The following is a 27,830-nucleotide window of genomic DNA, read 5'->3' on the forward strand; positions in this document are numbered from 1 at the left end:
AATCCACTGTATCCTCTAATGAATTTGCATAGCCGCCAGGCACACAGAAACACCTGGCAGCTCTGTGACCCGATAATTCTGAATGCAGATCTTGTTGGTTTTGCTTTTTTCACCGACCCACATTCAGTGTGGCACTTAAAAGAGCTTGTGTATGAGGCTGATCCAGTACAAGCCTCATACCGAAACTCAGGGCTTCCCGGTTCAAATCCATGCCATAAAATCACAAGTTATGACAAAACTTTGGGCTGCAAGGTCTGGGTAGCAGAGGGGGGCAGGGATCCCAATTCTCCATGCATAATCCCCCTTTCTGGCAGAAGCGCTCGCACCTTAGGGGGTTCAGGGACTGAGTCCTCCTGGTTCGTGTTCAAGCACAACAGTGCAAGGAGAAACAGATGGCCCGGTGACGCACTCGTCCCAGGAGGAGAGAGTTTGCGTTGACTTCACCTTGGGCTGGTGTGGGAGTTCTGATGGTGGTTGGGGTTCAACAGCATTTTGTTATTCCAGATAAAAGGAGTGAGCTCAGGGTCTGCATAGTAAATAGCAAAAAAGCGGTGTACAACTGAACAAACATGACTGAACCGAGTTCTCCAATATCCAGCAGCATATAAGGTATATCAAGTTTCTGCTTTGAACTTAAGAGAAAAACAGAATCACTTTGAACAAATGGAAGTGAAATGGCACGTTTTCTCAGTACTGTGTGCATTTTTTTTCACAGTTGTGATTGTTTGGATGAAACAATCAACTAGCTGTGTTGTGAGTGTTGAGTCTGAGGATCCTTCCAGGAACTGGTATGTTACAGTTCTCATATCAATGTTACTACCCATGGAGACCTGATATGACCACCTTATATCTAAATTTGGACATTTTTACTTATATATACAGTATATATAAAATCTTGTGTGCCAGAACCACATTGTGACACCTCTTGAAGCTCTTCATCATTGTGTTTCTGTAGCTGATATACTGTAAGATGGCTATCATTTCTGAATCAGAATCTGAATACAGTGATTGTGATAGATTCTGACAGAAGAATGGTTCATCCCAGACAAGCCAGGGCAGGTTACAGTAGTCACTTCTGTTACCTACAAGTGATTGAGTTTAAAATTGTGAAGTAGTAACAATTAAAATATACATTTCAAGTTTAAAATATCAGAGCTCTTCAATGTGTGGCATGCAAGATGTACAAAAATGAGTAACAAAAGTTGGCAAAAATTAGAGGCACTCTCATTGAAAATAAATGTAAATATGTATACGTATTTTATCTAAAAAGTTTTTTATCTAGTTATGCATCCTTGTTTCTTACAGTTTCTGTATTGATATTACGTCACAATCCAGATTGCTGCCATTATTACATCTTGTCTTCATTCCACATCTGCACTCAGAATAAAATGAACAACTGATTTACAGGTGGTTATCAAAAGTCTGTTATCCTGTTCTCAAACAGAAAACACTAGCTGAGCAAAAGAGGAGAGTTTTTGTACATGAAATCAGAGTCTCTGGAAAAATGGATTCATGGGGTATGGCCAGATAACAGTAGGGATGTGCACATTTTACAGAAAACTCTTTTCATCTGTTCACATTCATGGCTTTTATGTATTGAAAAAAGCTGAAAGCAGCCAGCCACATTACTCTTTGAGCTGTTCCGCTGCACACACAGCCTGTTGCATGTTGTTTTATGTGCGAGACCTATGTACGACTTGAAGAATTAAAACGTGCTTTTTTCTTAGAATGAACACGCTCAGTAGCTGCCGAGGTACATTCCAGAGAGTTCAGCTCCAAATGGGGCAGAGAGAAGGCCTGTTGTCCCCTGCTGGGCCAGTGAGGGGTTAATGCTCGGCCTGCTCTAGCCAGGCAGAAAGACATTCTTCTGCTCCAACTGTTCACTGAGGAGCTGGCAGGAGGACAGGGCTGGAGAGGGAGAAACACATAGACACTGTCTCAGGCAGCACCAATCTGCCTGTCATGCATGCCGTCACACACAGCCCTCCCTCTCTTTCGCTCTCTCCCCCCACTATCTCTTTGTCTGTCTGTCTCTCTCCATCAGTCTCTCTCCGTCTACCTCTCTTCCGGTCTTTCTCTACCTCCCCCTTTCCCCCCACAGCCTTATCTCTTGTTTCACTTCCTCTCACCATGTTTCTCCCTCTCTTCCCTGCCTGCTTTCGATATTTATCCTTCTTTTTCGTTTTCCTTTGCTCCATCACCGTCTCTCTCTCTCTGCGTCCTCTCTGTTCTTGTTCTCCATTATTCTTTGTGATCGTCTCGCGCTCTCTTTCTCCTGAGCCTGTGTGCTGTTGATGACTCACTCACCCAGACTTCAGTGGAGACAACCAGACTCGGATTGGATCCTCCTTCAAAGCAGCAGAGTGAGTGTGGGGTGTTTCATGATGTGGCGTACCTGCTCACTGCACCCACAATCCCCCACCTACCCCACCCAACCCTCGAGGTGTCATATCCAGAGAGTGCTTGTTGTTTCTAAGGCCTGCAGATCAGTGGGTGTCCCCTGTTTCCTTCACACTGCTGGTCTGTTAGTCTCATACATATAAAGCCTTTATACATATGGATATTTTTTGCTGATCCTTTACAAAAACAATCAAACATTGGAATTCCGATTTGCAAAGATTATTTTTACAATTTATGCATGCTCAACCAATGCAGAAGTTTCTCAAAGCATCTCTTAAATTAATCTGAAACTATTTTGTAGTGTACGGGAGCAAAGTTAAGAAATAGACGTTTTGCTATAATCACTGCAGTCCCTGTAAGCCACTATAGGAAGGGACAGAAATGGGCATTAAAAGGCCTGGTTCTTAAGGACAAGAATGAAAAGGTTCCTAGGCTTCAATAAGACTCGTGCAGCACAGGCATGTCAAAGGTCACTTCTCATTCCTGCTAAGTCTCGCTGAATGCATGTTAAAGTCACCTGGTTTAATGCTATATTGCTTTTTCAAAAGAAATGCTCTAGAAAGAATACTGACCTTCAGTAAACCCCTCACTTTCCTTGAAACTGGAATGTGTAAAAACTGTTTGCCTTGTAAATGTTTTCATGCCGTCAAACAGATAGTGACTAGAGGCCAATACAGCGTGTCAAATGATGTTATTCAGAATATCAACAAGTTGGACAAAACGTGTGAGTACATCCGCTAAGAAACAAACACTTGACTAAAACTCTTGATGATGAGGATAAATATTCTAACTGGGAAACTAGCAGGTCACATTTTATAATTCCCTCCCTCCCCCACCCCAGCTTAACAAAAGGAAAGTTTGGTTGGACCATATGTAGGCAGCGGTAGCTGTGGGAGGTAAAGTGTGAGACTGAACTGACTTTCTGTGGGTTCCCCCTTGCTTGCCTGACAAGCACAGGGAGATATTACTGAGAAACAGAGGCGGTGTTGTATGCTGATGGCAATTTCCTGCGGCTCCTCGCAGAGTTCTGTGCAGGTGCTGCGGCTCTCCTATCTTGAGCTGCTGTCCACCCTACCGAGGCCTGGGGTGTTACTGAATCAGTAGGAGTGGGGAACACAGCCAGCTTCTCTCTGCAGTGAGATGCTACAGCCAAATCTTTGTGTGCTGTGAGAGTTGGGAGTACGGCATTGTGGTCGGGTGGTTAGAGCTATGGGACTGGGAAGGAGACAGTGTGTTCTAGTTGATGGGCACGAGGGACAGGGAGGAACAGGGAGACAGCTTGGCCTACTAATTAGATCTGAGGGACTCGGTGGGGGGGGGGGGGGGGGAGGGATTTTGCAAAGGAGTGCAGGACCAGGAGGGAGGCAGACAGTGAACTACCTCGGAAAGCTGAAAAACCAGGAAGGAAGATGTTCCTGTATTAACAGTGGAGTTGGCAGACATTCACTCTTAGTGCAGATATTTTCATCGTAGTGAGAAAAACAACTGTAGGAGTACAAGCATGCACTATAGTAGCTCACAGGAGCAGATGTAGTACTTCCTAGGGCCACCAATAAGAATCAGAATGAAAATATAAAACTCTTAATAACAGATACAACAAACAGTGTTCTGTGGATGATTTAACGCAGTTATTGCAATACTGCATACGTTTAGGGCTACAGTACAGTATGTAGCATTCCACTCCATTGTGTTGCTCCATTTCAAATTGGCTTCCATTTTAAAGTCAACGTAAAAGGTTCAAGTTTAAATCTAGCACAGAAACAATCGAAACAAAGGAGATCTACTGTATGTAGGAGATTTCTTTCTCAGAGCTGGGCGAGGGTTTTTTCCCAAGTTTTTGCAGTTGCTCTAACCACTTTGGAGGAAAAGATGCTTGTGCAGTGACAAATCAGATGGCAGAGCTGTTGGTTACAAACTTTTAGAAAAGGCGATGATTGGCTCAGAACACTTCAGAACACTTCTCATTCCCAAGGGTGACTGCCAAAGATGCTGGACATTTGGTGAGCATTTGAATGAGCTCTGACCTCATGTATGTCTGTGCCTGCAGAGATCACGTGAGTGAGGATTTGGTTTCTTGTTCATTATTAAGTATTTATGTAAGGATTCAATTGTGATATGGATGTGCATAAATCTGTTGTGAAATCATTTGTACAACTTGTTTTGCCAGAACTACCAAATAGCAATCGATTAGTTTTCAACTACAGGCACAAGGAAGAAAAATACCTAGAGTGAGCTTCTTGTTCAATATAAATTCATTATGAGAATGTGCAGTAAAACCTGTGAAATCAAACCTAATCCTAGTGCCTTCATTATGAAACCATGCAGCAGTACCACCAAAGCTGTCCTTATTACAGCTACTGTTAATTTCTGTTGTTGTATTATTATTATTAAATACCTTTGTCAGTATTGATACATTTTATGTTTTTTTTACTACCGTTTCTGCTGGCTGTATTAATATTAATTCACTGAGTGGTGATATATTGATGTACTGTATATACAATATTGGTAGACTGATAAATGGATAAACTTTGTATTAATCATCCTTCGTTAATGTATTGTAGTGGTGTCCCCAGTGCTGTTGCATGTTCGTTAATGTTCTGAGTAGTGTCAGACAGACGCTCCGAGTGAAAGATATGAAGAGGAAGTCTTCGACGTGAGTCCATCACACTTCAGATCTTCTGGGTTTAATAAACTCGTCAGAATGTGCCAAAATATGGAAACAATAAGGGAACGTTACTTGTTGCACCTGTCTAACAACACATTACACATTTGAATTCCTTAAAATAAAGTTATTGAATTTTAGGTACATTTCTACGTGGACATTGTTCTGTAGATTCCTTCACCTCTGGTTTTTGCCTGAAGCTATTGTTCTTTGCCAGTATCTGGTGTATTATTTCAAAACCTGATTTGAAATTTCTGGACGGGGGCTGGCATAGCAAAGGCAGAACAAGTTTGAATATGTCTCCCATTTGGATAGCTCACATCGTATTGTGCTTGACTGATTGACTGTGCTCTATGTCACACCCAGTAAGCTGTCTGAAGTTTATTAAGCCATTGCTAGAGATTTGTGTTTAGAAAGACCAGTCTGTATACTTCTATAGCTCCAGTATAAATATTATTCACACAGATAAAGTGCACTATCTCCACATAGTGGATGCTTCAGTGAGTAAAAGTCCAAGTTGCTGTCTGACAAAGAGTGCGTTTATCCTTTACTTTGCTGGTGATGTTTTACACTGTTTTGAATCATTGTTCTGTGTTTCAATCGAAGGCTAAATCGAGAACTTGGATGTAGATTAGAAAGAACAGCACCTGTGGAAACTGGATGTTTCTGCTTTCACACAAGCCAGTATCTCCCAATGTATTTTTTTTCTTCCCCACTCCATCAAGTATGATGTAAAATAACGCTTCTCAAAAATGTTCTTTTTTTTCTTGTTTGAAATTGGAGAGTTAACCTTTGAAACTGTGTGCGAATCCATTAAAATTCCTCACCTTTCCGTTTTTAATTGCACTTGCGAAGAAAACACAGGGGGGTTTGCCGACAGCCCCTGAAGCAGCTGCACCTCAGCTGAAGAACTAAATTCCCACAACCCACTCCCCCCCTCCCCCTCGACTGTCCCCACACCCCAACAAACATCACATGATGCTCTCCCCGTGGGATCGCTTCCTGTGGTGCATGCTGGGCTGGCATGCCCACAGAAGAGCCTTTCGAAGAAGGTGGAGAGGAATGGATGGACAAAGCTGTGATTAGTACAAGGACTGAAAGCTGCTCTGCAGTGCTGCTTGTCCAATAAATGACAATAATGAAGGTGATGATGGTTTGGAGGGGGAGGGGGTTGGGGTTGGAGATCTATGGGTTGTGTGCAGTGATACCATTGAAGAAAGGTTTACAGTGGAGAGCCAGGACTTGTAATTAGAAGCCTCTGTATTTAATGAGGCCATTTTAATTATCCCGAGGCAGAGTGGTGAGGTGGTGGTCACTGTGAGTGCTGTGTGCAGGGCTGAGTCAGCTGCACACTGACACTGAAGCTCTCTCCTGCAGCTCAAGGAGTAAATACTGTTTCTTCTTCAATGTCTTCTTTTCCTTTTTAATGGGAAATATCTACATGTTAAGATCAACTGTGTGATTTTTTAAATGGGTTTATCTGGAAAAAAGATTGCATGTGATCGGGTTGTACTCCAATAGAGGTATTCCATGATGGGGGCAGTTACTGTGTCTCTCCATTGTGAAGAGTAACACCGAGATCCCACGGTGAAGGCATGAGTGTAGGTATTGTGAGCTCTCCCCACACCAGAAGGGTTCAAAGTCAGGAAGGGATTCTGAAGTTTACACTGAAAACGATTTCCAGCGCAGTCACATGCCACACATTGCTCAGAAGTCTCAATCACTCAGGATTATAGAAAGAAAATGAGTTGGTGATTCCATGTCAGGAAAATAATAAATATCCTTTTTGTCCAATATTCAATATCCTATTGCAGAAAGACATCCAAAACTAAAATGATCCTGGTAATTTGATAATGTGATCCTTGGATCACATCTTCACCCTTCTCTCCAAAACAGACTCATCTCCTTCTACAGTACATCCTCTCTGTTCCTTTGCAGATTTTAGCGTTGCACACCTCTCCTCCTGTTTTCCCTGAGTTTGGACTCTCATTCTCACCTGCTTCATGCCCATTTCCTCCCTGCTCCCAGCCCTTTCTTCCCTCTCTCCCCCACACCTGGAGAAAGATCACAGCCAGAACATTGTGTTTCTGTTCCTTCCCTTTCAGCTTGGAATTAACCTTTACCTGTTCCCTTGTAGAATACAGTATATTGCTCTTCTGTGGACATTTTCCAGTGTTTGGTCCTGTTTGTATTATGGTTTCTGCAGCTGGATGCTCAATTCCTGCTTTATGTCCAATTCTTCCCTGCTTCCTGCCCTTTCCTGCCTACTCTTGTCTTTTGTTCTCCTTTGCCTTATTATATCTGCTACTTTCGCTTCTTTTCTTTACTTTTCAGCATAGAATGAACCTTTACCTGTTCCTTTAAGGATTAAATATTCCCACACGAGTAAGGAAATTACCATCTGGTGTTTTTTTATCTCTGAGTAAGCGCAAATGTTTATATCGATCTTGAATTGTCAAAATCGAAGCATACAGTAGTACAATGAGCTTTGGAATACAAATGTGGCTTGCAAGAAGCACCAGGCTGTATTGGCCCACGTGCTTTTCCTCTGTGTTTTTCAGCCAGCTGTGAAGCTCTTTTGTTTTCTCTGCATCTGACCCCACAGTGCCTGAGAACGTTCTCGCTGAAGAGTGTATAGGAAGGGCTATGTGTGATCTTCAGTCAGAACATGCAAGAATCTGTCCTGAAGCATGTCATAGCATGTGCATCGATGAATCAATTAATGTGAGTGGCTTCTTTAAGGCAAGGTGATCCAGGTAGCAATGAGTTACCTTACCTTGCCCTCCGTTTTTACCTATTTAAATTATTCTTCACTGGCGTCTGAAGATGCACACAACATGTATGTAGCCCTCTCTTTTCCTTTTCTTAAAAGAGAAAAGGCACCTGAAGAAGGACTCGCAGCCAGTACGTTGTGTTTTTTTCTTTACCTTTCAGCATGGAATGAGCCTTTACCTGTTTCTTTGTTTCTTCCACGCTTACTCTCCTCCAAGTGAAGATCAGATCTTGTCATGTACTGTACATAAGGCAGTTCGGTAGCTCCTTTGTTGCACAGCCTCCAGCATAGGAACTACAGCAGAGAATCACAGAAAGAACACAAAGCAGGATAAGCATGATGCCTGTACAGCATGTGCAATGAGCTGCACAGGTGAAATTGCATTACAATCCAATTGAGGTGTTGCTTCAGTCGCAGTATGCTTTGTAAAACCATGACGTTATTTTCATCCACAAGCAGCTCTTGTGATCTGTTTTATGTATTTCTAACTCTGACGTTTGAATGTTGTTTGTGGATTGCTGTTCAGGTGATGGCGAATCCGTTTTGATCACAAAACCAGATAATTAATTTTTTTTTTTTACTCCATCAATACCTGTTCCTTCCAGCAGCAGCAGCAACTGTATTTTTAGGCGGAGGAAAAAAAGTATTACGAAAGTCAGGGGGAACATATGCTGACTGCACTTCGCATCCTGCTGGCTGGTTCAGCTGCAGTTTTGAGATGATTGATTGTGTTTTGAAAGCAGTAGGTGAGTGTAAGGCATTGCAGTTGTCGTTGATTTTGGAATAGCAGCTCAGATATTGGTGTATTCTGTTATCTTTTGGAACCGACGTGGCACCGTATAGGCGTGTGTGGAAATATCAATTCTCAGAATAATGCAATGGGGGACGGTGGAGGGAGTGTTTGTTGTAATGGATTTTAGTTATGAGTAAAAATCAGATTGCACAGCAATGGGAAGAGTACAGAATGGCAATGAATACATTCTGAATACATTTAAGCAGGAATCAATATTAATAAAATGGAGAGAAATGAACTGCTTGATTAGAAATTTCTATCATTTACCTTGCAAGTGGCCAGAAAAGTAAACAGGACTGCTGAAACAGAAATAAATGTTAAATGTTACAGCACCTGCTAGCCTACATTATTTCAGGCTTCGGTGGTGTTAGAATGAATTACTTGATCACCGAGAAGCAGACTTGTCTCAGGGGTATTAATAAAGCCATAGGTGTCATCTGAGCCTGCTGGCCATTAATTGGTTACCTGTTGGGAGTTCTCAAGGCAGCTGCAGGGCACAGACATGCTCTCCAGAGTCTCAGTGACAATGGCAGTATTGTTCAAAGCCACGACTAGGAAATTCTCTACTTTGCGTAAAAGATGCTGTATTCTTAACCTATATCAAACCTACTCAAAATGTACTTTCAATTCAATTCAAAATACTTTATTCATTCCCAGGGGGGCAATTTAAGACAACAACAGCAGTAATAATAATAATAATAATAATAATAATAATAATAATAATAGCTCAAAAGTCAGATTTGTTCTGTAATCCAAGAAAAATATCCATGCAAGGTTTTCCGAGGGATCACCAAGTGTAGAGAGTAAGACATGTTTAAAGGCAGTTCTTCAATCTTCCCATGAACCACAGGCTCTTGGGGAAATCGGCAAACACATGACGTGCTATGAAGAGTCCCATCCTATGGCACACTCAGATGAATATATACATTTTGTCGCCACCCCCCCCACATAGAGACACCATGTCTGGGCACATTATTTTTGCAATGTTAACCACTGCTCCACCGTGCCACACCTACACCAGACATGTAACACTTCACATAACGTCTATATCGATATTAGCTTTGTGGTAAGGCTTTGGCTTCTCCACATAACGAATAACTATACAGACTTATACAAGTTTTTCTCCAGTGTGATTTATCTAGAAGTCCATGGTATATCCGTTATGGTCTGAAGCACTACACTGCCCTGCGGCGCACTGGTTGAGAAATGTGTGCTTGGAAGGCCAATGGTAAATCTTAGCGTGGTCTAAGGCACCCTAAAACACATTCCAGCCTTGAAAGCCTTTTTTGGGGTCATGAAATATGAACCTAAGTAAGAAAGCCTTATAGAGTGGGAATACAAAGGAGTGTAACTGAAGATCACAGAATGTAGGTGAAACAGTACAAGTGTACCTTTCGTGGCTGCCTTCAGCAGATAGAGCTATATACAGTGCAGACCCTGCCACTTAAGTTTCCTAAGGAGGCAGAGCTTTATTTAAATGTACTAAGACTAACCCTTGGCAGGTGTGGACTATTAAACCCATTTAACACACACAGATGAGATACAAGATCATTCAACTGGAGGCTAAAGACCAAATGTGGGACTCAGTGAATGGTGAACATATCATTTCAAAACCATTAATAAAATCTTCAGAAATTTTAAAAGAGGGAAAGATCTGAGCTATCAAGGCATTTATATGGAGAGCCGAATAACTGCTGAAATAAGGGGATTTGCTCTGTTTACAGCAGTTGGCAGGTTGGGTTCATTAAACCCAGGCTGGTGTGTGCTGGTGTCCAGATGATTGGCAGCAGAGGCACTGCAGTCAAGCTGCCACACTGACCTCAGAGGCAGGGGAAGGCAGACTGTACTATGCTCACAGAGGGCTGGGGGGTGGGGGGTCGTACCATATACCTGCCCGTTTGGGGGAGAGACGAGGGTATGAAGCAAGTTTGATCAAAGAGGCAGTTTAAGGGGGGAACACCATCACTGTATGAAGACGAGGTGATAGACTGTGCCTTAAACACAGGTGGGGAAAGAAAACTGTGCCAAACATTTATACAAACAACTACACATGTTCCGGTATGCTTATAGTCAAGGAAGTTGTGCTGTACTATACAAAGTTGGTCAGTGAACTATAACAGGGGCATACAACTGGATTAGTCTTTTTATATCACAATACCTCAAAAGGTGGTATGACTCTTAGCATATCAGTCCTGGGCGATCACTGTCACTGTCTTGGGCTCACCAGCTGCCTGGTCACCCTCTTCAGGTTACAGAACATTATTCTGTGGTTTGTGCTTATCTTCCTTTTGGATTGGAGCAGTAATCTTTTACCTATGACAACCCCTTTGGGGACTGCTGTTAAGATTCAAATTGAAAATCTTGATCTTTTTTTATTTTACATATTGTCCTAAAAGTTGGGGAAGTTCTTGTTAAAAGAAAGCACTAGTAGATTACGTTCAGTATAAAGCAGCTATGATTGAATGAATTATCGTATTCTGGTTGGTTAAAAGTTTCAGAGCTTTTCTGTGTTCCCAGAACTAAAATTGGAAAGCCTGTGATGTCATTTGAGCATTCAGAAGGAGCAACCAAAACCAAAGTTTCTGCCCTCGGTGCAGAGACATGCAAACATTTGTTAAGCATTTAATTCAGACCATGCAGATCAAGACCATAATATTCAAAGATAAGTTGCTAGTTAGATGCAAATGGAAAATCTTCAAACTTTTCTGAGCATCAGTTCCTAGCAATACCTACAGGTCATACAGGTAAATAGATGGACATGATAAGGAATCTTCTTCATTTGTAAAGCAATTACTTTTGTGCAGTTCAATGAGATCAGAACACTGACAGGGTACTTTGCTGTTATCTCTGGACCTTAATTACTGCTGCCCTGTGACTCTGTGCTGAAACAGCCAACCAGAATAGGTTTCAGTGTGATAGTGCATAATTGCTTAATACAGTGCTCCAGTGTGTTGAGGGCAGGGACTGAACTCTCAGATCATAACAGAGCCTTGCTTCACAGGCTCTGACCCTAAGAGAGGTTTTCCTTTGGTATGTAAGTCTGGTCAGTTTTAAACCTGTTGTTGGGAATTCATTGATTACCTTATACTGAGTCATTGGCCGTAGTCCCATGTTCTTTGGTACAACATACTGTACATAGCATGTTACAAAAAGGTGTATTTACTCTGATATAACTGTTTGATTGGAAATAATATTATTTTAATAAGATCCAAAAGCCAAAATGAATTCAGTATAAATGTGTACAGTACTTTAAAGGACAAATTCTATACATTGGGATAAGCAGGGCAATTATTATGGAAATCTGTGCTTTACATGAAAACATTATCCAACTGTATGTAAAGGATTTATTTACTAATGAACTGAGTCCAGTTGGCCCATTTACTGTAGCTAGTTTGGTTACTAGTAGCTTATTGATATGAGGATCTTATCCAGGAGTTTCTTAAAAGAAGCCAGGGTATTAGCTGTGACAGCATGACTGGGGGACCTACTTCCAGACTCCCACAACCCTCTGGATAAAAAAAACTTCTCTTCTGTTCTCAGTCTTAAGTGTGAGTCCTCTGTGGTTTCCTCTTGCGCCCTATGGTTTGTGTTTCACCGTTGATCCTGAAGAAATCCAGTGGATTGACTTTGTCATTGCCTTTGAGGATTTTGAATACTGGAATCACATCCCCTTGTAGACTTCTTTGTTCAAGACTAATAAAATTCTTTCAGCCTGTCAGTGCGGGACATTCCTTTGAGCTCGGGGATAGCCGCTTTTCTTTGGAGAGATTCCAGGACAGCAGTATCGTTGTTGCAGCATGGTGATGAATATTAGATGCACTATTCTGAGGTCTTACTTAAGATGAATAAATCCTGCAATTTTAACATAACACCCCTTAATTTGAATTTTGTTCCTGTGACTGTGCACTAAAATTCTGTTTGTCTTTTTTATTGCTTCCCTACAGGAAGAGGAGGAAAATTATGCGTCAACCTAAACATCTACATTTTTTGATAGGCAACGTTTTCATGCATTGTGTTTCCCATCTTAGATTTAGACATTTTACATACACATTTATATATATAATTTTGTCTATATATATGTAACACTACATTTGTCTACATTAAATTTTATCTGCCAGATGTTTGCCCCGTTTGAAATTTTGTCTTGAATTTCCTTTTTTGCTTCTACGGTGTTTATAATTCTCCTGTTTTGATATCATCTACAAACCTGATTAGTTTGACTTTACCAGAATCTAGATTAATAATTTGAATAAAGATCCCATTGGTACTTCACTGGTTACATCACTCCAGTCATAACCTTTCATCTCGTTTTGTGTCCACTGACCAGCTTTCACTCCAAATGCATACATTTTCTTGGATGCCTATAGCTTTTAAAATAAGAATTATGTGGAACTTGGACAAAGGCCTTCCAAAAATCTAGTTGTATCATATCATATGCATGGTTTGTATCCATTACTGATGTTATTTGTTCAAAGAAAACTATAAAGTTAAGCATGACCTACCTTTTCTAAATACATCTCCGCAAACACTCTTCCCATATACAGTAGATGAGCCTCTGGTTTAGATCTTATTATCATACCCACAACCTTGCATGCGATAAAAATAAGACACACTGGCCTATAATAACTTCTATCAGATTTGTCACCCTTCTTGTCGCTAGGGGCTACATTAGCAATTTTCCAGTCAGTGGGTATTTCCCCAGTCCTGAGTGACTGTTGTAAGAGTTTTGGTAATGGTCTATAAATAACATCCGTCATTTCCTTTAGTACAATTGGTAGAATACCCTGAGACCATGGAGGTCTCTTTATTCTAACTGTTTCTAGCACCTATGACACTTGTCTAAGTACACAAAGATTCAGTGTTCTGCAAAAGAGAAAAACATGCAAACAACATGCATCTACTTTAAAACAGAAGCATCCTCTTTTAAGCAATTTTTGAGACACAGTAATTGTTTTTACCTGTATTTTAAATTGTGATGGAAAAACAACACTCCTTTTTTTTAAATGTAACCAAGGTTAAAGCCAACGATCGCTTTCATCTGCACAGTCTCCTATGGTTTCTATGCATTGTGTGGGTGATGCTCCTGATAGTGATATCAGAGTGCTGCCTTACATTAGGTGCCTTATCAGGCTACTGAGTGGTAACTTGAAGTGCAAGTATTAGATATATACGTTCAGAATTCCAGACAATCAAATCTCAAAAACGATAAACGCTGTTTTTGTTGGTCCATTTCGAGATCAGCCCTATGAGGGTTTCGATATGCTGTCTAGGTTGATTCACCTCCCCAAGATTCATGTACTACTGGGGTCTGTTTTACATGTGGAGGCATTAAAACTGCCTCATCCTGCTATTTTCTGGATTAATTGCATCACATTTCATTTATGCTTCCCAACAGAGACTGAGGAGACTTCTCAAAGGTTGTAGTAAAGAAGCAAATACCTTCTTAAGCTCAGGGCAGCCATTATTCTTGTCTTCCAGCTTTTGAATGGAATATACCACGCCTAGTGCACTTGGTTTAAGAGCATGGATCCGTAATCTAAACATTTAGATTTGCAGTCAGTTGGACCAACATAATATGACTCAAATTTTTGCACTTTTTTGCAGTAGTGAGTGAAATAAATTGCTGAGCCCCAGATTTATAATAATTTAGAGGCTAGCTATTAAGATTTAGATATTTCAGAATTAGGAATACATTTGGACTACTGTATAGATAAAATAATTACTTTTGTAAAGAATTTGACATCCAAATTTGCCCCAAAGTACTCTGCATGTACTGTATACGTATATGAGGGGACGTACCACCAAAGTGCATCACCCACAAGGGAGAAGATACTTCTCTGCGTGAACTAAGGAGGGAATTTAGATAGGCTGAATTGTGCAACCTAGTATGGAATTTAGCCAAGGGTACCAAGGCTTAAACTAGGGTTAAACACTCCTTGTTGTTGCAAACAGGTACCATAGGAACTTAAATGAGCAAGTAGTCAAGACCTTTTAATGTCTCATCAAAAGAAGACCATACCTGAGCGCATTAGATTTGAAATTTTGGTCCAGGAAGAACAGTGCCACCAACTGGTCCAGTGACCCCAGTTGTAGTGGCAACATGGTTTACCTTGGAGCTCACATTCCAGTATTGACCAGGTTCAGTCCTGCTTAGCTTTTGAGGTGGTATTGCTGCTGTCTCAAAGGGGCAGAAAGGCCTGTTCTCCCACTCCATTTATGCCCTGGATTTTACCAAGCATTCTGTGTATTAAAGCTTTTCATTTGAAAAGCACGTTTTGTGGGAGCCAATTATCACATTGATCCTGTCTCCACACAACAACACAAGAAAAAGAGACAAATAATATTTGACAAGTAAAATGTGAAACAAAGTAAGTGATGCAGAAATACTAATCATGCAACCTACTGCTTTAAGAGCTAGTGTGCCCTGTGCTTTGCTCAAGCCCTAGAAAGATCCTAGTCCAGCACAGCAAGCACTTGGTACGTGGTCAGGCTGGGGGAGTGGGACTGAAATGCGGGGAGTGCCGACAGGGGGAATGAGAGGGTGGTCTCTGCTCCATTTCTACACGCTGAGCCTCCTTGCTTCTCTGCGCATCGTTGCAATCCTTCCGGCTCTTTCTGGGCAGCTAAAAATAGCCCCTTGCAGCTTCCAGCTGTCAAAGCTCATTAAAAACAACCTCAACAGGAGGGAACCAAATTTCTTCACCCAGCAAACGGGCTGGACCAGCTCAGTGGAATATGTTCTGCTGCATCCTAAGCCTACATCTACACTCCTTATACACACCTGGAGTGATGCACTGGGTCACAGGAGATCCCACTCGGGAATATTGTGCTTGGGCGGTGCACCATCTTTTGCAGTATCACGTTCAGACTGCAAGAGCCTTGAACAACACGGTTGTGAGTGCTAGACTTATTTTCGTAATGAAGTTTTTTATAATACCGTGGTGTGATCTGGGACCTTGCTGACTAATGATAGCATTAGTTCAAAGGCTGTAAAGTTTGTATGCTGAAGTTTACCAGTCGGTGTCCCTGGGTTGTTGAGTGCTAAAGGTCAAGGTGTATGTGATGGCTTTCTTGAATTATTTTCAAATATCAATAACTGCTAAAACCAGTAGTACCCCTCCAGAAAATAATATCCGACAACATAAGAAAAATGAGCTTGCCTGCACAATAAAATGGGGAAAATGGTGCCAAATGTGCAGTACACATGCTTAGACTGACGATTAATGAGTGATTGATTGGTGTAGAGCTAAGCACTGTTTTTTAAATTGCTTGACACAAGGATATATTGAGTCGTGGTCATGCATTAACCTTAATTCTAAATTCTCAGGGGTCTAATTTGATGAGAAAAGGTAGAGTCCAGACCAGAGCCTCTGTGGCTCATGGGGCCAGAGCTCATCCTAGCATCTAGAGCGATAAGCGGGCCTGTGATCCCCCCCCCCCCCCGGATACTGTAGGTCACTAGTTCATTGCAGGGATTAACCTCCCCAGCCATGCCTGTCCCCACTACAGCTGTGGGGGAGCAACTTGGCTAATGCACCTCACTCAAGGTACAAGGCAGTGCCTATTACACTATACCAATCCCTCTCTGATGAAAACTAAAGAAATATATTTTCTTCTTATTACTATGTCTTGTTCAGTGTTTCTGATATGCTCCCATTATAGCTTGGATTTATGGCCTTTGTGAAAAAATGATCTAAATGCTAATATTTGACATGAATTAACAAAAGGAATTTGGACGGTTAAAAAAGATCACAAAGTGTTGAGAGTGATTTGAATGGACTCTGTAGGCACGTCATGGAAGCTGATTCTCTGGGACCCTTTAAAAAGCTGCTTGACTTGAGTCCTGAGTGTCTTAAATCTAATCTGCATTAGACCTAGTCTAGTCAATCTGACATCATGCTGTTGCTCCTGTTACTTGTCCTGTTACGTGTCTGTTGTAGTCAATAATGCAGTCAGCACTGGCAGTGCAAGAATTGTGTGAGCTGTGTATAATACAGTGTCAAGATTTTATTTTTTCCTTATACTATCTCAGTATCCTCAGTCTAAACAGTCCAAACAGTCCGTTACCCCTAAAATTTATAGGATGTGCGCTGGCCAGCCCAGTTGCCTCTAGCAAGTTCGAGAAGCATGACTACTCAGTAGTTTTGAAATAGCAGTTTCAAAATGAGTAAGTGTTTAAGACAACATAGATATCTTCAAATGAATAAAAGCTTCAAACCAGTTGTTATCCTCTCTGCCCTGGGGTCCCTGGTTCAAATCCAAACGTAGTGTTCTATCTGCGTGGGGTTTGTATGTTCTCCCCTTGTTCATGTGGGTTTCCTTTGGGTGCTCCACTATCCTCCCTCAGTCCAAAGACATAGTGGTAGGTTCATTGGCTTCTGGGATAATTGACCCTGGTGTGACTGTGTGCGTGTTTATATTTGTACGGTGTGTGCCCTGTTATGGACTGGTGTCCTGTTGGTTAAGAAATGAATAGGTGGATCAGCCGGATACTGACAAGCAAACTGAGGTGAAGGCCTTTCTTAAGAAAGAAAATAGTAGAAAATCCTCTCTTCTGGTAGAGCCATCTCGTTTGGTTTCTACTTAGTGCGTCCAGGAATGCCAGAAAATCAGCTTCAGTGGCAGGGCTGCACACCTTGTTTCACACACCTGTGAACCCGGAATTTTTTGCCCAGCAGCTGTTCTTATTCGTTGGTAGCTTCGTGTCTTTGCAAAGTTTTATATTTAGTCTACCTCTAAAGAAAATTATATTTATGAATATATAAATATACTGTATATAAGGGAATGCAGTAAATGTAAGACTTTCCGTTTTTGTCAATAGCGGGTCAAAAATAATTGTCGCTGTTTCTCCTAGAAAAGTTCTGGCCCATTGCTTGTGCGCCTGGGTGTCAGAGTGTGGGACTCACAGCCCTAGTATCTGGCTGTGCAGGTCGGCTGTAATTGCCTGGTCTGTGCAGCTTCTTCTGTGAGGAAGCAGTTAATGAGTCCTGCCACCCCTGGGGGGACATGTGGCTTCCTGTGCTGCTGTTACTGCCCTGGAGAGAGCCACCACACTGCTCAGGCTCATAGCAAAGCACAGACTCCCAAAGACAGAAAGAAAGCACACCATTATTGCCTATTTCAGACTCCCAGCGTCTGTTTGAGACAGATAGAGAGAACACGAGCCACCCTAAAGGGGCGGCAGACAGACAAAGAGTAAGAGGCAGAAAGGAAACCTACCTTTCCATTGTACCCCTTTAATGCTGAGAGAGGAAACAAAAACACAGGTTTCCTCTACACCAGGAAGAAAAACGCAAGACGTTTCAGCGTGGGAGAAAATGGGAGATAAAGGGAGCGAGGGACCTTAACTGCTCATTTACCGTATTCCTCTCACACCACTTCTGAGAGTGAGATGGAGGTAGTCTGTGGCCTCTTGCCCTCGGGGAAACAAAGCCTCTTTAACTCTAGCACTGCAGTGCCACAAAACTGGTGGAGCTGTCGTACAGGCATGCTCTCAGAATTGTCTCCAGAGGTCTGCTGCTTTTCTCCGGTGTACTCGCATGTGCTGTTCCTTCCTTCTGCAACTCTCCCCTTTTTTTAAAAAAACAAGGTGCATCCATCTCTTCCAACAGGCCTGTATGTGCTGTGAGGTACCTTCTTTGCCAGTGTGGGCCTGGGCTTCTTTTTACCTTTTAGCAACGAGCAGGAAATGAGTGGCTGTGGTTTAGATGGCTTTCAGATGACTTAAGTGTTTTTGTATGGTGTGAAATGGAGCAGCCAGCAAGTAGGAAGAAAAAGGGGGTAAAAACATCAATATCTTTCTATCAGTCCTGCTACAGCAGACTGCCAGGTACCAGCGGGATTCTTCATTTTCTGTCTTTATTTTTATTACTCTTACCAGGAGCACTTACTTAATTAAACAGCACCAAGTTCTTGTTTCCAGGACCATAGCAATCTTGAGAGACAAGAGCAATTGTTTTCCTTTTCTGAGTTAAGTATTCCTTTATTAGTTTTCTTATCAGGTTCCACAATGGGGATATCCAGGGAGAAGATCTTTCTGTGCTTCACAATACTGACGCTGCATCATGTGATCACCAAGAGTCACACAAATCTGCCTTAAACTATGTAAGGATAAAGTGTGTGGCTATTGGCTAACTGAAACAGGTCCGGAGCATTGGAAACGCAGACCCCCTACTCTTTACATGCACAGTTTCATCCTACACTTGTGAATATACTTGCGCTTAATTTCAGTGTGTGTACTTTTGTACTCCTTTTTGACTCATCTTCGATGTATTAGAAAGGGTGATGATAGATGTCTTTATATGATGATTGATTGACAATTTATTTGAACCACAGTGGAAGGCATTCAGTTGCAGTTGCTTTGGTAGAATACTTACCACTCAGCACTGATTTAGCCAGATCTGTGAAGCCAGCGATGAGAGACCTCTAAGGAAAACCAGGTTTGCTGTTGTAAGTGATAATTGGCTGATTCGTAGGTGGTGCTCTCTTGCCTCTGGACCAGAATTTCCAAATCCATTATGCCCCATTATGGTGGCAGGACACAGTGTGCAGAAGGAGGCACTGATATGTTAAATTTAAGTTTATCCTGAGGACCGAAGATCTGACTACTTGGTCATAAAGATCCCATAGCACTGTTCATAAGAGTAGAGGTGTTATCCATGGTGTGCTGACTAAATTCTAAAGAGGATGCTGTCCTTCAGTGGTAGATGAAATGTGTGTTCCTATATGTACAGTGTTTTGGAATCCTGTGAGATGAAAAGAGCTATAGAAATGTAAGGAATTATCAATTATTTAGGAAGCCAGTTTCTGAAAAACTGTATTCTCCTGTACCGGTATTTCTGTGAAGCATTAATTTTTCTAGACTTTTCTGTATTTGTTAATGTGATCTGCAAGTTGATAAAATAAGTTTTTGATTGAGGTTGTAAATTTAGGCTTTGTTCCAGATTTTATCATCAAGATGTGGAAGGGATAGAGACTGACATTCAGTGACTGGTAGCGTTCTTCAGATGTTACGAATGAGGGTGGAAGTCAGCTAATCATTTTTTACTCGTATAGAAATGATAACTCTGTTTTAAGGTATGAATCAGTTTGACAGTCTGAATTTTCTTTTTGAGTTTTACAGACACTATGATTGAGCAGTTTAGATTGCAGGCTGGCTAGGGAGTTTCTTTCTGAGGAAGACAGATCTGTTGCTTGATTTCAAAGCCAACAGGAAGATAGACTAAGTCTTCTCTTTGCACCCTGTCTAATTTTTTATGATGGAGTATTGGAAGTTATTGTTATTTATTGTTGATTCCTTTGAGGTTCGGCTACTGTACGGATTGAAGCAGAGAAGCAGCAAAGTAATTTCTTTTTGTGTACATATTTGAATATTATTTGAATTCCATGTACAGTATGCCTTTACAGGTTTACACAAACAAGGGTAGTAACCTACACTTATTCAGCACCTACTGTTGTTTTAAGTACCAGGACCTGTACCTTGTGAAGTCTGAAATCATTTATAATCCTGAACAGTGGAAGTTCTGTGTGTATCCATGGTGAACTAGCAGTGAAAATTCCAGGGTTTTGATATTGTGCTCTGTGTACATAAAAAGGTACATAGGATATCTGTGTTCTGCGTGTCATGATGCACATTTCTATATCTGCACGTGAAGGGATACTTGGGATCTTCAAACAAAAGGAAGTGTAAGTTCATTCCAGAGTTAAGAGAGTTTCTTTCTCTATTTCCCTTTGTTGTGTTAACATAGGAAGTATATGCTGCAGCCGGATTCTATGCATCAACACAGAATATGACTTGGTCCTCTAGAACTGCTGGAGCACTAGTAAAACAACTGACTGTGTGTTTTAGTCATGTGTTAATGTTCCCGGGTCTGAATGGGTTTTCTGGTGTGTTAGTCTGTCAGTGTCACCGTCTTTGTCCCTTGTTTGTGTGTTTTGCTGGGGAGGCTCACTGTGCAAGTGAGTGAATTGCTGTATGCGCTGAGAGTTTCTGAGAAAGAGTGTGAGAGAGGGAGAGTGCGTGTCTTGGGGAGCTGGCTAAAGAGAAACAGACTGCTAACTGGCAGAAGAGTAGGCTTTTTTTTAATGTCGTCCAAAATTCTGCTGTGGTTCAGTTGCACAAATAGCAGGCTTGTGGGAATGGGGGGGGGGGTTAGGAGGCGGGGGGTGGGGGGCTTGTATGTAAGGCCTGAGAATCCTCTTGGTGTTTTTTTCTCAAGAGTTTCGCAAGATCCGGCCAAGCAAGCCAGTTTGGGCCTCTCGTCTGGACTGTGTAACTGTCAGAGTAGCGCGGTCTGTCCACACTGGGAAGGGCCAGATTGGCCAGGTCTGACTGCAGGTCTCCTTTTAACACGAAACAGCTCTTGTGAATTTGGAAACACATGAAGAATGAGTCTCCAGAAGTTGTGGGGGGGGGAATTCTGGCTCCTGTTTGGTTTCCTCAGTAACAACCATTTTTCTTAGTGGAAATCATGAGTCCAGATACCTGAAAGTTATAAGTTGAAGTCTTGGCTGTGCCACAATATGTATGGTGGGTTGCAACCACCTTTTCTGCACTAGTGCTGATGGTAAAGACTAGAATTGAAGCAGCATTTTGTTTGAAGGTGTGAATTTAGCAAAAATTTTGAATTGCCTTTCTGTTTTATAACTAGGTAATTTGCAGTTAATAGTTGCTTAAGTTATTGCTACAGGCGTTATACCAGTGGATTTGAAGATTTACTCCTTCAACCTGTCCACCTGTTAGAGCTATTCATTATATCCCAGGCTGAAAGCTCTGTAGTGTCATACAGGAGAGCTAGCACCCATTAGAAGAGTGTGGTCTGTCACTGCTGCCATTGTGACATCACTGTGACTTCTCATTGATATCAATGTTACTGTGATATCTTATTGAGGCCTCAGTTACACAGCAAGGTGTGCCAAAAGCCACAAAATCCCTGGTCCACTAAAACTCAACCCAGCACTGGCAGAGCTCAGCCAGTTGTGCCCCGTTGCAATCCTGGTTATATGTCAGCTAAGGACATGGACAAAGCACGATCCATCAGTGTCCAAACCACAGGGCTCAGCTTGCGCTCTGAACAAGCACCTTAAGTGGTTGAACCAAAGGGGGAGCCCACAGCAATAATTAATAATAATTGCTTACACTTATATAGCGCTTTATCTGGACACTCCACCCAAAGCGCTTTTTTCAGGTAATGGGCACTCCACTCCACCGCCACCAATGTGCAGCATCCACCTGGCACATCAACAGCAGTCAGCATCGAGCATCCAGGTGCTAGCTGTGTCTGTTAAACATTTGCATTCCATATGATTCCATATGCTTAGTCCCTGTATTAATAAGCTGCTGTATTAATTTCTGCTCTCCTACAGTCCTGCAGGAAAGTGTTAGCTGATTCAGAGCCGGGCATGGGGGATACAGTGTGTGCAGGTCCTGCAAGTGAAAATTTCAGATGACAAGGATTGAGATAAAATATCAACAAGGTTTTGAAACATGAGGTTCAAATCACAACTCATGTCTAGGTTCTTTAATTCTTTGCATAATTTCTTTGAATTGTGTCATATGAAGCATTTGTAACATTTTCAAAGTCTGGGCATCATCAAAACTTGCCTGATGAGGCAGAGAGGATTGTGCTAGCTGTGTCATTTTCACACACAGTCTGCAGAATACAGAAGGTCCTAGACACTCCAACCTGGCTTTTTATGGAGGGCAATATAATTGCCCTTCAATTAAAGCCTGCTTCTAACTTCAGTGTTTATATTTCAGGAAGAAATATAATATTCTTTATGAAATAAAAAATGTTTGTGTTGCATGGACAGGTTTTTCATTTGTTCATTGAACTGAAATTGATCATGGAAAAGTGAATGACAGATCTAAGGAAAACAAAAAAAACAGTTTTTCAGAGTCTTCAGGGTAGCATCAAGTCTGAGGGACAGGCCTACTGGGAAAGCTGTTAATGGAGTTCATTTTCCCTGTAGTGTACTACTCAATTAAAAAAGTGAATTCTGCCCACTAGCATTGTTGATAACCATTGCGGAAACTTCTCTGCTTAAAAAGTTACTTGGACCTAAGTAAAAAACACTGACACTTTCTATCACTGCACAATAAACTTTTATGTATAATTATTGATTCCTTTTGACACTGTAAAAATAACGTCATGTAAAGCAACTAACATTTGAATCCACTTACAAAGCTTTGCAGTTTACTGAAGCAATCTGAGTGAAGTATTGTCAAGAATTCAAAAGCTGTCCCCCATCAGGGTTTGAACATGCAAAACTGATGCAAATTCAAAGCCCTAATCACTGTTTTGCAGTGCCTTGACTTTCTGCCTCGGTTTGCATCTTAGAAAAACATATTTGGTCCTTATATCTTTTTTTTTAATTGGTAACACAAAATCCGAAAAAACATTTTGAGAGTCAAATTGGGTTAAAAAGAGAATCTTATAGAAGGGGCCAGAGAGTGACAGGGCACAGGTGTGAAAAGAACAGGAAGGAGGAAGATGAATGGAGCCGCCATCTTTTGGTTTAGGCAGAAAGAAGAAATGAAGTATCTCGTTTAATCTGCCTGCATGGGAACTTAACTTTTTGTTAAATCTGCCAGTGCAGCATATTTCCTTGCTGTGTTGAAAGTTTTCTCGGCTTGGAGATCTACCACTTGAATAATTTCTGCCTTATCTGTGATCTGAGTTTAGCATATCAGGATTAACTCTTGCCTTAAATTCTGGGCTTGAGGTCCTGCTAGGCAGTTTTTTACACTTCAAGATGCTTGAGTTTTGTGCAAGTAGCATTGGGACAGGATAAACAATTTAGTCGTACTCACCAGCCAAATACTGTGCCAGGTAATATTTGGCTTTTTATGGTGCTTCTCATTCTAAAACATCGTGAAATGCTTCTTATACACAGGAGGAGATTCACATCATTTATCACTGAAATGTGGTGGTATTTAGATGCCAGCAGCCCCACTTCACGGCAGAATTGCCTGATTGTGCAAAATCGGCATGTCTCCTGGCACCATACTTAGGTATTGGTTTGCAAATGCTGGTCCAGAGAGAACAGTGCCACCTACTGGTCTGCCAACATCATGTACAACAGCAACCTGGTTTTCCTTAGAGGTCTCCTATCCGAGTGCTTATCAGGTCCAGCCTTGCTTAGTTTATGATGATATTGAGCTGAAAGTTTTGTAAATCTGCTGTCAAATAATCACTTTTCATCCCAAAGGATCCCTTCTCAAAAGGTGTGTGTATAGATTTCACTGTGGTGGTGCAGGGTGTAAATTCAGCAACACTTAACTTCTCAGGAGCTTTGCAGACCAGTGTCAAAGATCAACCCACACTTGCAAAATACAAGAAACTTTTTCATTGTGGGAAGGAATGCAAATTGGCCTCTACTTGTTTAGAGTCTGTGTGAAAACCATTTACCCTTTAAAATGTGATCAATATAGGGTTATAGGAAATATGGGCTTCTGTTCATCAGGCAAATAAATACCTAATTTAAAGTGTTATTTTGCATGTACAATTTTATACAGTAGGTCACTTACGTTAACTGCCATATATCCTTTCGTTTTTTCGTTGGTCTAAGGTATAGTATAGTATTTTGTCTGTTTTTCAAAACCTGTTACTCTCACAAGTACATTTCCCCTCAGGTGTAAATGGGGTCATGGTCTGTAAAAACATGGGCATCAGAGGGAGATTCACAATATTCAGGTCTTTCCACTGAACATTTTTGTGAAATTTGCTCCACTATGGTTTTTAATGTTGAAACTTGCAGACTGTGACGAGGAGACCAGGCAGAGCAAGTTGCTGTTTTTTTTTTACCCCGTGCTACCGCAGATAACAAAATGATTTTATTTGAGTTTCCGAGTGGCTCTTCTGATAAAGGGCTTCGCTCAGAGTACTGGATAGGTTCTTTCAGCCTGAGGCTGGTCCAGGTCCAGATTGTTTCTGTACTTTGACTTGGATCTCTAAATAATTACATAGAAACAGCTGGAGGCTGCAAAGCTTATGATGAAACCATAGATAGCACTCTTCTTTTGCTTTCCAAGATTCTTTGTAGTAATAGTCCACATTATAGGCACTATAGAGTTTTGGGTAAGGTTTTAGACTGCCAGTTGAAGGTTTCTGGGTTCAAGTCTCATGCAGCAAAAGGTGACCCTATCTATATCAATGAGTATTGCTATTGCTGCAGTCATGTGCTCACAACACACTTAACTTAACACTTAACAAAAGCCAGGATAGGCTCAGGCCTATAAGGTACAGACTTTCAAGTTATACCACTAGTCAGCAAGTGGGTTAGCCAGAATTAGAACCTACATTATCCAAGCTCCAATGAGACCCATCTTGCATTTTCTATTTAATGAATAATAATAATAATAATTAATTGCACTTATGTACAGTAGGTGTTAAATGTATATATGCTACCTTTCATCCCAATGGATCCCACTTGCTGCTCCCACATGGATGACATACTGCAGCCATTCTGCGCCAGCAGTACTGCTTCACAGCAGGTCTGATAAAGAAGTCAGAAACTGCTCCAACAATTAAGGGTGGAGGGGAACTTCAGGAAGGCCAGCCCAGAATAGAATTTAACCTGGATGCCCGGGTTAACACCCCTGCACTGTGTGAACAGTCCAGGGATCTTTAAATATTAAGTAGTCACGTTCTCTGTTTAGCATAGGCAGATTTCTATTTGAAATGTTTCAGTAATAGAACTGTAGTGTGTTGTAATGTTTTTATTTTCTTCTGTCGCTGCCAGCTCTGTTTTCCTGTGTAGATCCTATTTTCTAGATTTCACACACTCTTAACTCACACTTGCCTAATCCCTGTCTTTTTCCTGGAGACTCTGCATTTTCATTTGAGTTTCAGGGTCTCCAGGGATGTTTCCTTGATCCCAGGGAAGGAGTTTTGTTTTTCTTCAGAACAGAATCTAAGCTGTGTTTTTTGGCACTTGGGAGCTGTTTACTACATGTTGTGTATGCATTCTGCATCCAGACAAATAATATACGAGGGACATGGTGGCATAGCGATTAACGTTGCTGCCTCGCCCTGCGTTCAATTCTGGACCTGGGGTGATCTCAGTGTGGAGTTCGTATGTTCTCCCAGTGTTCACCAGGGTTTCCTCTGACAGTCCAAAAACATACTGGTACTGTAGGTGAAATGGGTTCTAGGTGCGAGTGTGTGTGTCTATGTGCTCTGCAATGGACTGGCGTTCCATCCAGGATGTGTCCTGCCTTGCTCCTGTTGCTTGCCACAGTAGGCTCCAGCTTCCTCGCGATCCTGAATTGGAAGAAGCAGAAGATGGATGGATGGACATATAATACATATTCTAAAATAATATGTGAATAGAGAATAATATGTGAATTTTAACACTTTATGCAGGTAATCCATTGAGACCTCCATGTTTTCAATGATTCGATGAGTAGGCTGTACCTCTTTTCTGGACTAGATAAGTCACCCAGCCTAAGTGTATTACTGTGCTTGTAATGCCATGGAAATTGTTTCAGTGTGATAAGACATAGTCATTTGATTTGTAGTCTTTGTATTTAACTTCAGACTACAGCACAGACTCGGGATGTTATCTTTTGGGCAAATGTGCAGTCGTTCGATACCTGCAGTTGTCTAACTGAGACTGGTGATATGTGGATGTTAATCTCAAGTAATTCAAGAAAAGACCCCACAGCAGAGAGAGTATATTTTGGAACAGGACCAAAAAAAAAAATACAGGAAATGAATTGCACAGAAAGCTGGGCATTGAAGGACGTGATCAGCCCAGTCACATTTTCCAGGCATTTTTTTTAAGCAGTTTGACACATCTATCCCTTTAACGTAGGCCTGAGAGCTGCCATTGTTGTTTACACTGTGAGCTTCGAGGCTGTTTCCTTGGAAACTAGCAGTGCTGTGGACTTGCCATGTATCCCAGTAACAGAAGAAGGTTTGAGGGAGGCTTGACTTAGGAGCCACTAAGTCATTGCCAGATTCAATAGACTTTCTTCATAACAAAAGGGTCAAGGTCTATAGCACATTTGTCTCTGAGTGATTCATTACCGTAATGAATACAGGTGTATTTGTCAAGGCTCCTCTGTACCCTCTCTGCCCTCATTACAGACCTCTTTCTGTCTTTTCTCACATATGCCATTAGCAATCAATCAATAATGAGCACAAAGGCTCTTTTCTCAAATGCTAGGCCTCATTCAAAGTTTTATATAAAGTCTTTGTAGATATACGTTGTAAAATATTTTTTTCTACTGTACAAGCAGTCATAAGCCATGCGTCGTGTTGGTAAAGAGTACAAAGTAAATGTTGGTAGAAATGGAAAAAGTAGCTCAATTTCCTCTCTTTTTGTGCTGTTTCATACTTCTGTGAAACTGCTGCAGAAAATACTTTTCAAAGAAGAAGCAAAACAGACTTTTCAAAGGAGAAAGTCTGGTTGGAGTAAAAACATTTGGTGTGTCACAGCGCTCTGTATGCTGTGCCATGCTGGTGTACTTCCCTGTGGTATTTCCTTATGTTCTGTCTTGACAGTTTTCTGGAGCCCTTTTTGTTCTGCAACAGTTAGAATCCATTCAACACCGCCAATCGATTTCATAACAAGAAAATACGACGTTTGAATCCTGAAATTCTATATGGCTGCTTTTTTTAAAAAACTGCAGCAGTATTAAAGGCTTCTGAGAGTTGCAGATGAGCCTAAAAGTCTGCCTCAGCACCTGTTCAGCAGTGCATAATGAAAAGGTTCACAGATGTTCTGTGGATGTAATGTCATTTTAGTTATCGTTTTCTGTTCAGCATGCAGAATTCCATGTAATCCTGCCATTGCACATGTTACCATGGAGTCTGTTCAGTGAGCCTGTTCCTGACAGGTACCTGCTTGGAGAATCTGAAATGGAGACAAACTGATGACCTCTGAACCCCAAGGAGAAGACTGAACTGTTTTTCTAATGACCAGTTACTGATGACATTAAATGAGCCCTACAGTCCAAGAAAACAAATATATCTGCTTTTTTATTTTTCCAAACGATTTTAAAACCTCCAGCGTTTTCAGGATTTAGAACTCTTTTGGGATTAGCCAGCTCAAGCTAATGGGGCAGGCCTCTCCCCTTGCCTGGCGGAAGTAAAATATGAGCTTCATAATGTCTGCAGAACAGGCATCGTGATGTCTTCATCTTCGTTAGAAACTGCATGAGGTGGGCTACTGCTGGTGCCATGGTAGCAGGACTC

At 41.4% G+C, this 27,830-nt stretch overlaps 1 protein-coding gene across 7 annotated transcripts in view; it reads left to right on the top strand.

The window, feature by feature from the left end:
• Nucleotides 1-27,830, top strand: part of ahdc1 (AT hook, DNA binding motif, containing 1) — a 92,689-nt gene that overhangs the window by 18,735 nt on the left and 46,124 nt on the right. The window contains exon 1 of one of the 7 annotated variants that reach the window (XM_069195537.1): nucleotides 15,281-15,522. The exons of the other annotated variants lie outside the window; for them this stretch is intronic. The gene's annotated coding sequence lies outside the window, so the exon portion shown is untranslated. Of the gene's footprint in view, nucleotides 1-15,280; nucleotides 15,523-27,830 lie in introns of those variants that run through there. 7 annotated transcript variants of the gene reach the window in all.

The sequence above is a fragment of the Lepisosteus oculatus genome, chromosome 11 (assembly GCF_040954835.1).
Source record: "Lepisosteus oculatus isolate fLepOcu1 chromosome 11, fLepOcu1.hap2, whole genome shotgun sequence".
Classification (NCBI taxonomy): Eukaryota; Metazoa; Chordata; class Actinopteri; order Semionotiformes; family Lepisosteidae; genus Lepisosteus; species Lepisosteus oculatus.